General features: G+C 28.8%; 1 protein-coding gene across 1 annotated transcript in view; it reads right to left on the minus strand.

The window, feature by feature from the left end:
• LOC129976137 (uncharacterized) overlaps positions 1–3,253 on the minus strand; it is a 29,227-nt gene extending 25,974 nt beyond the window's left edge. The window contains exon 1 of the mRNA XM_056089549.1: positions 3,133–3,253. The gene's annotated coding sequence lies outside the window, so the exon portion shown is untranslated. The remainder of the gene's footprint in view (positions 1–3,132) is intronic.
• Positions 3,254–10,593: the final 7,340 nt, after the last annotated feature.

Consider the following 10,593-nt stretch of genomic DNA (forward strand, 5'->3'; position numbering starts at 1 on the left):
ACGGGTCCACTGTACAGTTGGGAAGAGGAAATATTGCTATAGGAGTCGAAGGTCAAATAATTGAAGAGCAGGGAATCTCCCGTCACTGAGGGTATTCTGCTGAACAAGCAGTGGTGATGTCAATCGCGTTTTTTTAACCTATAGATAAGCTCTAAATGATTAGCCAAAAGCAGTTAGAGCAATTAGAATTACCAAATTTACCATTAATCTTTTAACTATTTCTAATTTTTTATTTTTAATCAATATATTATTTTTAATAAATTTAACAAGATTGAAATCTTTAAAAAATTATTGCAAATAGATACAACGAACAGATGCTTGTTTAATATAGCTACAAATACCATGTTGAAAATTTTCTAAAAGTATCGAAATTAGATTACAATTAATGATCCGCGATACCAAGTTTTTAAATTTCTATTCAGGAAAAATGTATGCTCTGCATTTTATGATTGTTCGAATATGAAAGTTCATGAAAAGGGAATAAAGCACTATCGTATCACATAGTTTAAGAATTATAGTTCCAATAATTGACAATATCAAATTAAATATATAAGCATAAAATATCTTTTTTAAGCACAACACTGTTTCACGTGGTCAAACACATAACTTAAGTTTGAAAAAATATTTTCAATAAATAATGATCAAATTTCAAATGATCTTTAAGAAGACAAAGTAGGCATGTTGTCATTGCATTTTTTTTCCCCCTCCATTGACAGCAGTGACTGACATTTAAATTAGCTAAACATACAAATGCATGTTACATCAAATTTCGTTTTCATAAGTTTTGCTTTGAGAACCAGAATTCTTGTAAAAAATTTAGAGATCTTGATAAAGCATGAAACGATATTTCAAAAGGCGAATGCCAAGATCCTTATGAAAAACAAAATTCTTTGCTATATGAGAATTATACGCACATGGCCATTAGAGTAAATATATTGAGTTTGTGGTAGCTCAATGCATAATCGAAAAGCGAAGTTCTATTAATCATTAATTATCATTAATTTTTAATTAATTTAATAAGAATAAAATCTTTATTTGAAAAATAATTGCAAATGGATGCAATGAACAGATATTTACTTAATGTATCTACAAAGATTGTGCTAAAATTACATTTCAATTAACGAGGCTTGATATCCTATTTTCAAATTTCTATTGAGGAAAAATGAACGAAATTACTATTACGATCACTGGCAATCAGTAATAAATATAAACAAAGTTATTATTTTATAAAAAGTTATTATTTATTTATTGAATTAGTATTTTATAAAAATTGTTAACAGATTGAAAACTATCTGCAAATAATTATGCTGATAAGAGATAATAAGCAAATTGATTGACAATAACAAAAATTTAAATTTTTAGAATTATGATAAAGCCATCAATGAAAAATAATCTTAACAAATAATTTAATATTGTAATGATGCATTCTCTATTTACCGTATTGTAATGATAAATGTACCATACAAATTAAGATTTTCAATTTCAAATAATGACTATTCTGTGGCAATCGTTGCCATCCCTGCATACATGGCTGGGTCAGTGACATTTCTACTTGTTAACTTGTTGAGCTTTAACTAGAGATTATGGTTGCAAATGAAATTTTAAAGTGAATTTTGTACATCTTGAGAGAAAAATTCTTCTTTTGGTCTTGTTGTAAATTGGGTTTAGATAACTAACAAAAAACAAACACACCATCAAACATTAATCTATCCATAAAAAAATGTTTCATAGGTCTAAAATGTTTTAAAAAATTCTTTGTTAAAAACGTTTTAAAAAATTGTTTCTAAAGGAGTAGAAATCAAACATCAGCTTTGAAGGAAACTTAATGTACCAAAAGCTATTAAATTGGTATATGAATAACAATTTTCAAAACATTTTTTAAGATGAAATATTAATTCATATGCCAAGCACATGCTTTGAATGATATATATTCCATGCACTTCAACCTTTTCCAAGTTCAAAAAGAATGACTGCATTGGTAAGAATTCTCCAAAAATATGCTAATATTGAACATTTTAAAAATAGAAGAATAAAGCATTTCAGAGAAGTATTGATATCCTAAAATAATGTTGTTGTTTCTTATGGCACTTGCCGTGGACAAGTCCGCTGTTCAAAGACAGCCGATTTAAGCCTAAGGGGGAGCATCTCTTGTTTTTATCGTAGAGCCAATTTGGTCCAAGAGTACGACTTGGCTACTCACGCATCACTCATTTGCTTGCACAACCCCTTTTTACAGGTTTATTCTGCTAGGATCAGAAGTGGCGCGAATAATGAATGCTCAAACAGTCGTCCAACAACAGCAGTCATTGGTTACACTTCTGAATACAGTAGGTTATTTTGCCATGTTCCTCAAAACGTTCTCAAAACCGTCTTAGGCTCTCAAAACAGACGCATTCGTGCATAGGGGAGAAAAGAAAAACATGGTCCAAAGTTTCGCTTGAAAAACATTTCATTCATTTTGTAGATGAAATTTTCTGTGTTGGCATTTAAATACTTGAAAATGACGTGATCTTACTGATAAGAGTATGTACCGATTACTACGATTAACAAAGATTATATATTTAAAATATTAACCGCAATATGTTTGATTTGTTCTAAAAAAATGAAATAACTGGAGGATGAAGGAAGAGACGAAAGAAAATTACAGGGAATCGTCTTTTGCTTATCTCTCACATGCGCAGGTCTGAAAAGGTTTCTGGCCATGCAACAGAACTCTTGTAAATACAACATGTCGGAGGTTTTCAATTTCTAGGGAATTATTGTTTAGGTATATCTTTACTGCATCAAGATAGTTTTTGAAGGTCCCAAATAAAACGATTCTCGAATGCCAAATCTTTGAGATTTTTATTACAATTCAGGAACTTCACACGTCTTTGAATGTCATCTTAAGAGAATATTTTCTTCGAATTAAGCACAATTAATGTATATTTATGAAGGGACTATGGAATCGAAAAAGCCATATGATACCAAGCACTAATGATTTTTTCCAGAAAAATGAATTCAGTAAGTTGTCGATCCTATTAATATAACCAACGATACAAAAAGTACATTTTTAGTTTTTTAGAGTCAAATCAAATGATTGCATTCAGTTTTCATTTTGATACGATAATTATCATAATTTGCACAACTTACCGAAATCTCTTCCGTTCGTACCGTTCTTTCCTAAGAATATAGACATCCTATGTATGTAGAATTTGTAGCTGGAACTGAAGAGGACATTCATTCCATGGATGGACAGTACCGTTGTGCTGTTGTTCAAATGAATGACATCAGATGTATCCTTTGCTTGCCCAGTGCGCTTCTGTAGTATCAAATGCAGACGAATTTGCCTCGTTGTTGATTTATATGACGTTCTGTTTGACCCAAGTAGTATTTATATATAAATAAAGTGGTGCAAACGGTTGTTATCTCGCATAATCTTGCTAGTATTACTCCAAAGTTCTTGCTAGGCGCAGCATAGCCAAATATGGCTCTTACGCCAGATAGCAACACAAAACCAAAAGCAAACCAAAGTTCTTGCCAGTATTATTCAAAAAAAATGTTCCAAATTCACATTTGTCCCTTTGTTGACAATAGTATAAGAAGAAATCGCCATAGTTCTTCTTTCCTGACACAGATTATACATGTTAAATCCACATAATTCTAAACCTTGACGCTTAAAAGCCACTTGTCTGTAAAATGGAGACATTATAAGCATTTCTTCCGCTTATAATCTACTGTGTAGATTGGGTTTATGTTTCGATAACTTGCGCTTTACTAAATATGATGAAATATTAAACCAAGCTCAAAATGTAAGCTTTCACAAACTATCGATTAAATCTGTTAGATCTCCGCCCATAATTTAATTTTAAAAGGATAAAAATTTCAATATCCGCTTGAAGGCTCCAGATATTTTCTTTTGGGCCATGTCAATTAGGTCAAATTATGACAAAAGTTAAATAATTTAAATCAACAGAGATATGAAAACATCCATCAAGAATACCGTTAAATGCAGGAGTATGTAAATGTAATGCCATCAAAGAGCATTTTTTGAAATTTCTTAAATTTTAAAGCAATTAGCTATTTTTTTTTGTTTTGTTTTGTTTTTTCCGTTTGATGAGAGTATTTGAAAAACAATAAATCCACTTAGAAGTACATAAATCTGACACAAACACTTTCAAGACGAAGTAGCTCGATTTAAATTCATTTTACAAGCACTGAAAACATTCAGTGTAACTGTTTCACATCTTCCAACACATTTAATAATTTTTAGTTTATCACTTACTATAATGGTTATGGGGTTTCTTAATGTAAATTAGACAAAAAACAAATATAAAGCCTTAAATATTTTTCAATAAGCATGCAAACTTTAATAATTAGTTTTTGAATAATTGAACAATACTGATTAATTGCAGAATTTTTATTGCAGCGCTCCTTTCATTAAATGCCACATTTAAATTTTTGACACAGAACATGTAACACGGTTTTCATTATTGGATATACTGTTATAATTTAGTTCAGTTTATTAAAACAGCAGACTTTGGTGACCAACTAGTTCTCCTGACGTATTGGTTGGATTTATTTTCAATTAAATATGTTATGCATAACATGATGTTCAGGACACCTGCAAGAATATATTTTTACCTATCAAATTGTGACAAAATCACAGCCGCGTTATTTTAATGATCTTAAATCTATTGACAATCTATTTATAATCTTAAATCTATTTGTTCATTCTACACAAATACCATCTTAAGAGATTCAAGGTACAAAGATAATCGATCTCCTGATTTTAGTTGTACCGGAACTTCAACTTTATTTGTTCTAGTTAGCTATCTAGATATTAAAAGAAATCCTTCTTTAGTTTTCAACAATGAAAGAAATTAACACAATTAAGTATTTGATAAAGCAATGAGAACGGTTTGAATTTCTGAGCTGCAATATCGCCCTCTACTGAAATGAAATGAAACAATTAGATTTGAATAATTTTGTCCTGTAGATGGCGACACCTAACTGTAAATGCGCTTTTGATTTCATTCTTTAAGCTATTTCGTTTATTAGTTAAAATACAGTTTCCGAACTTCGCCCTGTACTGAAATGATATGAAATAATTTAATTTAAAATTTAATTATATGACATAAATGAAATGATGTGAATTGATATGAAATAATTTAATTATTAAACTTATAATTTTGTCTGAAATTGCGACACTAAACCATAAATGCTTTATTGATTTCATTCTTTATGTTATTTCGCTTATTTGCTTAAAAACAGTTTGTGAAAAGCGCATTCTACAGAAATGAAATGAAATAATTATTTTATATTTATAATTTTGTCACGTAGATGACAACACCTAACCATTAATGCGTTATTCATTTCATTCTTCATGTTTTTTGTTTTTTTTCCTTCTTATTAGTTAAAAAATGGTTTGTGAAATTCGCAATCTGCTGAAATAAAATGAATAAATTTCTTTGGATTGATTATCTTGCCATTGGGTAATGACACCTAACCATAAATGTGTTATTCATTTCATTCTTTATGTTATTTCGTTAATTAGTTTAAAAACTGCTTGTGAAAAGCGACTTCTACTGAAACGAAACGAAATAATTTGTTTGGATTAATTTTCTCTTCTATAAGGCGACACCTAATCGTAAAGGCGTTCTTGATTTCATTCTTTATTCTATTTCGTGTATTAATTTAAAAACAGCTTTTAAAAAGAGCAATCTATTGACATGAAATTAAATAATTAGTTTATATTAATAATTCTGTCCTGTGGATGGCGGCACATGCATTAATGATTTCATATTTTATGTTATTTCGTTTATTAGTTAAAAAACAGCTTGCGAAATGCGCCCTCTACTGAAATAAAATGAATTATTTTTTTAAATTAATAATTTTGGAATGTAGTAGCGACACTTAACCATAAATGTGTTATTTATTCCATTCTTTATGTTATTTCTTTTATTAGTTTAGAAACAGCTTTCGGAAATCTCCCTGTACTAATATGAAATGAAATAATTGATGTGAAATATATAATTTTGTCTTGTAGATGGCGACACTAAACCATAAATGTGTTATTGATTTCATTCTTTTTGTTTTCTCCTTTCTTAGTTTAAAAACAGCTTGTGAAAAGCGCCGTCTATCGAAATAAAATGAAATAATTTGTTTTAAATTTATAATTTTGTATTGAAAATGGCAACGCTTAACCATAAATGTGTTATTGATTTCATTCGTTTTTGTGTTTCGTTTATTAGTTTAAAAACAACTTGTGAAAAGCGCCCTGTATTAAAATGAAATAAAAGAATTTGATTTAAGTTTATAATTTTGTCCTGCAGAGGGTGGCACCCAAATATAAATGTGTTATTTCATTCTTTGTTGTATTTCGTTTATTAGTTTAAAAACAGCTTGTGAAAAAGACTCTCTACAGAAATGAAATGAATAATTAGCTTTAAATTTATAACTTTGTACTGTAGATGGCGACAGCTAACCATAGATGAGATATTGATTTCATTCTTTTTGGTATTTCGTTTAAAAACAACTTGTGAAAAGCGCATTCTGCTGACATGAAATGAAATAATTTGTTTTAAATTTTAATTTTTTCCTGCTAGATACCGACACATAACCGTAAATGCATTTTTGATTTCATTTTTTATGATATTTCGTTTATTAGAACAATCTGTGGAAAGCTCCTCTACAGAAAGGAAATGATGTAATTTTTTTTGAATTTATAATTTTGTCTTGTAGATGGCGACAGCTAATCGTAAATGCGTCTTTGGTTTCATACTTTATGCTACTTCGTTTTTTAATTTAAAAAATGTTCCGAAAATAACTTAATTATACTTAACATGAAAACATAATTATTTTTCATGAAAAAGTTTCTACAAAACGAGAAGAAAAAGAAAACCTGATTACACACATATATATTTCTTAAAGTTTAAATCAAGATGAAAATAGAAGCATCAGTATATTCTGCGAGATTGCTTAAGTTTGGGAATTTTTCAATAGGAAGGCGAATTTTCTTTCGTAAAAAACTTTGTTTTTTTTTATGCATATATATAGACCAAAAATTTCAAAGTTATAAAATTTTAAATGGAATTCGAGCTTCAAATCCAAAACATTGTGAGATGAAAATATCTTATTTTATTTTTATTTTGATAAATATTTTGTTGCCTAACTGAATTTTATTTTTCAGATTCATTTAATAATACATTTGTGTAATTATATAATACATCTGAGTACACAAGGTGAACACAAAATATATATTTAATATCATCATAGAATGCGTGTGTAATTGAAAGAATGAATAGTATTGTAAAAAAATATGTATAAAATATAGCTAAAAATTAAAATAAAAGTTCATTTTCAAAATTTCAAAGAGGTAAAAAATCATTTTTGTGCTCTGATATATTCCTAAGTCATTGAAAAAAAGCATTAAAATATTGATTAGTTTATTAATCTAATTAAAAATCTAATAAAGATTTTGAAAACAGTTTATAGCCAGCACCTATTATTCAAAAAGCAGCTTCTTATTACTCCATTCAGAAAAATGTGCCTTATGGAGCATTTTCAAAGATTTTTTAAACCATTCCATTTCTGCACTTTCTATTTCCATTTCAAATGTAATGTAATGTAATTTTTAAATTTTGCGTTTTTCGTTTTTAGATAATAATGATACAATAACAAAATATTATAATTTTCTCCATTAAATTAAAATATGGTTTAAAAAATTATTTTTGAGATTTTAAATCTATATTTCTTGAAACTCTGTTGAATATGCACACTAGTAATTCCATCGCATATGTAACGAAGTTTGGATTAGTTATATTATTGTCCCGTTTTAAAGGCTATTTTGGGGCGGACCTAGGAATTTTGAACTTCGGTCAGATGACAAAGATTACATCTGAGCTGGCATCCCCTTTCCCAAAATTCAACACCACACCGGCGGGAGGACGTTCGGCCCCGATGGATTTAACGCGCACCAGACCACGACCCCCGTTAGACAAGGCCGGAAAACTTACGTCACAGAAAGTAATGATGTCGCTCCGAGAGGTTACACGAGTGGGTGCGAATTGGGGGATCGAGGGAGGAATTTCACCCTCTTCAAGTTTACTGATAAGAAACGAACTCTTTTCCTCCCACGCCATGTTTTAGCCAGTGGCCCTCCTGTGTTTGAGTAGACAGGAAGCGCCATTTCTTATTTGCAAGAAAAATCATTTGGATTACTAAAAATAAGGAATAGAAATGCCTTTGATCTGTTGTGTTCCAAACTGTAATGGAAATTACAGGAATGGCCCAAGAGTAAGTGTTTTTGCCTTTCCTAAAAATGAAGAGCTTAAAAAGAAATGGTTAAGTGCCATACATCGTGAAGGATTTTATCCGACGCAGCATAGTAGGGTAAGCTTATTTCATTATTTTAAACTAATGCTTAATGTTTCTAAATGAAAAATCATTTATTCTCACATTAGAAATTTAACAGTTCAGTAATATCTATTATTCGTGATTTTAATCAAGTGCATTATGAAAAGAATTATTTTATAAAATGCTGTAATACAGGTAATAATGTCTGTAATTATTGTCAATAATAATTATAATATTTGCCGTAATTATGTTTACATGCTTTATTTACTATTATATCTATAATTACGTTTATATAGGTAAATTTTATTATATAACATAACGATAGAAGCATGAGAGTAAACAATAATAATTATATATTGTTTTATGTTGTATATTTGTTACTGTATTTAAATTAAATATTAAAAGAAGTCAATATTTACGAATAATTTCTTTACTGTAGGTCTGTGAATTACATTTAAATAAATGATATTGAAAGAGAAACTAGTCTATTTGATTCGAAGTCAGGAAAATTATTAAGTGCCCCTCTTAAATATCCAAGACTAGTGATTGGAGCAATTCCATATATTTATCATGTAATAACCTTTCATTTCGTGGAAACCATGAAAATAATAGAAACTCCTAATAATAGAAATTTTTGTATGTTTAATCGAATAATTCAGTAAATACAAACTGTGCTAATAAATCATATAAACAGAATTAAAAATTCGAAAATTAGAATTGGGCATCATTTAGCACTGCGATCAAATGAACAAAATATTCCTGCATTATGAAATGAAATCCTTAGCAAAATTAAAGTCTATTTAAAATCATCCAAGTACAGCAGTAACCAAATGGAATATAATCTTGATTTTTTCCCATTAAGAACAAACGCACTTCAGTCATTATTAGGTATGAAAATATTGAAGAGAAAAGATTAAATATAAATGCGTCGTTTATAGGGGTTATTAAAGTAATCATTGTGACTGGAGAAGGATTAGCAAAACCTCTGTTGAAAAGATTAAGTGAGCTGGATTTAAATATTATGAATTGTAGAGAATAGGCGTAAGGCAAAGATAGCAACACGAAACGGAAGTACAAAGTTTTGCAATTTAGAATAGTTGCTCTAAATCCACATACAATTTATATGTCTTGCACATCATACTTTTTAAATTTATTAATTTGTGATACCATTTCCAGCAATATATATTGTATTTTTTTTTTTTTTGGATATTACAACTTCTATATGCTTTTTTATACCCTTTGGGAAGCCAGAATGGATACAGTTAAAGCAATGTATACACAGTTTGAAAAAATTTGTAATGTCCTAGAAGAATTTATTGAGGTAAATAGAGATAGTACAGCGGTATGCGAAGTAAAAATATTGGAATCAATAAAAGAAATGCCATTTATTTTATACTTAATAGTATAGTTTTCAATATTGCCCAAAATTAACACTACCAATGAACTATTTCAACTAAAAACAGTTGTTTTTTATTCGGCTTTTGAATTGATCAGTAAAATTAAAACTGAAGTTCAAAATTTAAGTACAAAATTCAACACATTTTTAGATGAATCAAAAGTGATAGAATGCAATTTGAATAATTCAGAAAATTTTCTTAAAACACGAATTTGAAAAAGAAAAAGATCATATTCCGAAATAAAAGAAGATGAAGTTAAAGAATTTGGGTATTAAAAATATCACAGCAATTGATACTGTTATTGTACAGAGAGAAGGTAGATTTAAAAATGTGTCAATTTAATCACTAAAATAAAAAATTTCAAATTAAATTCAGCAAATTAAAAGTAAGGAAGAAGTGTAGTTGGTCAAGGCGTGAAGAAGCTTACAAGCATTTGCTATACAAATCATCGAAAAAAAATGGTGATTTTTCTGAAGTAATTAAAAGCAAAAACAAATTTATTTAACAAATATGCACGCAATAGCATTATATATAATGTTTGTAATTTTTTTTTTTTAACTTTAAAAAAAATTGCGGCTCCAAATAGTTTCTTGCACCCAATCTCTTTTATATTTAAGGCCGGTTCTGATTATAATTCAGAACTTCTGTACCTTATGTGAATAAGAAATTTTGAAATTTTCTAATCAAAAATATTTCGCAACAGATATAATTTTGAATGATGTAGTGAATGAAGAAGAAGTACATCATTATGGCAAAGGCATTTCAGGACATAAACCGGAAAATGTTTATAGATTGGCAATCTGGTCTGCAGTCAATGCATTATTGAATAATTACATGATAGTTTGAAAATCTCTTCTAA

The sequence above is a fragment of the Argiope bruennichi genome, chromosome 7 (genome assembly GCF_947563725.1).
Source record: "Argiope bruennichi chromosome 7, qqArgBrue1.1, whole genome shotgun sequence".
NCBI classification, from domain to species: Eukaryota; Metazoa; Arthropoda; class Arachnida; order Araneae; family Araneidae; genus Argiope; species Argiope bruennichi.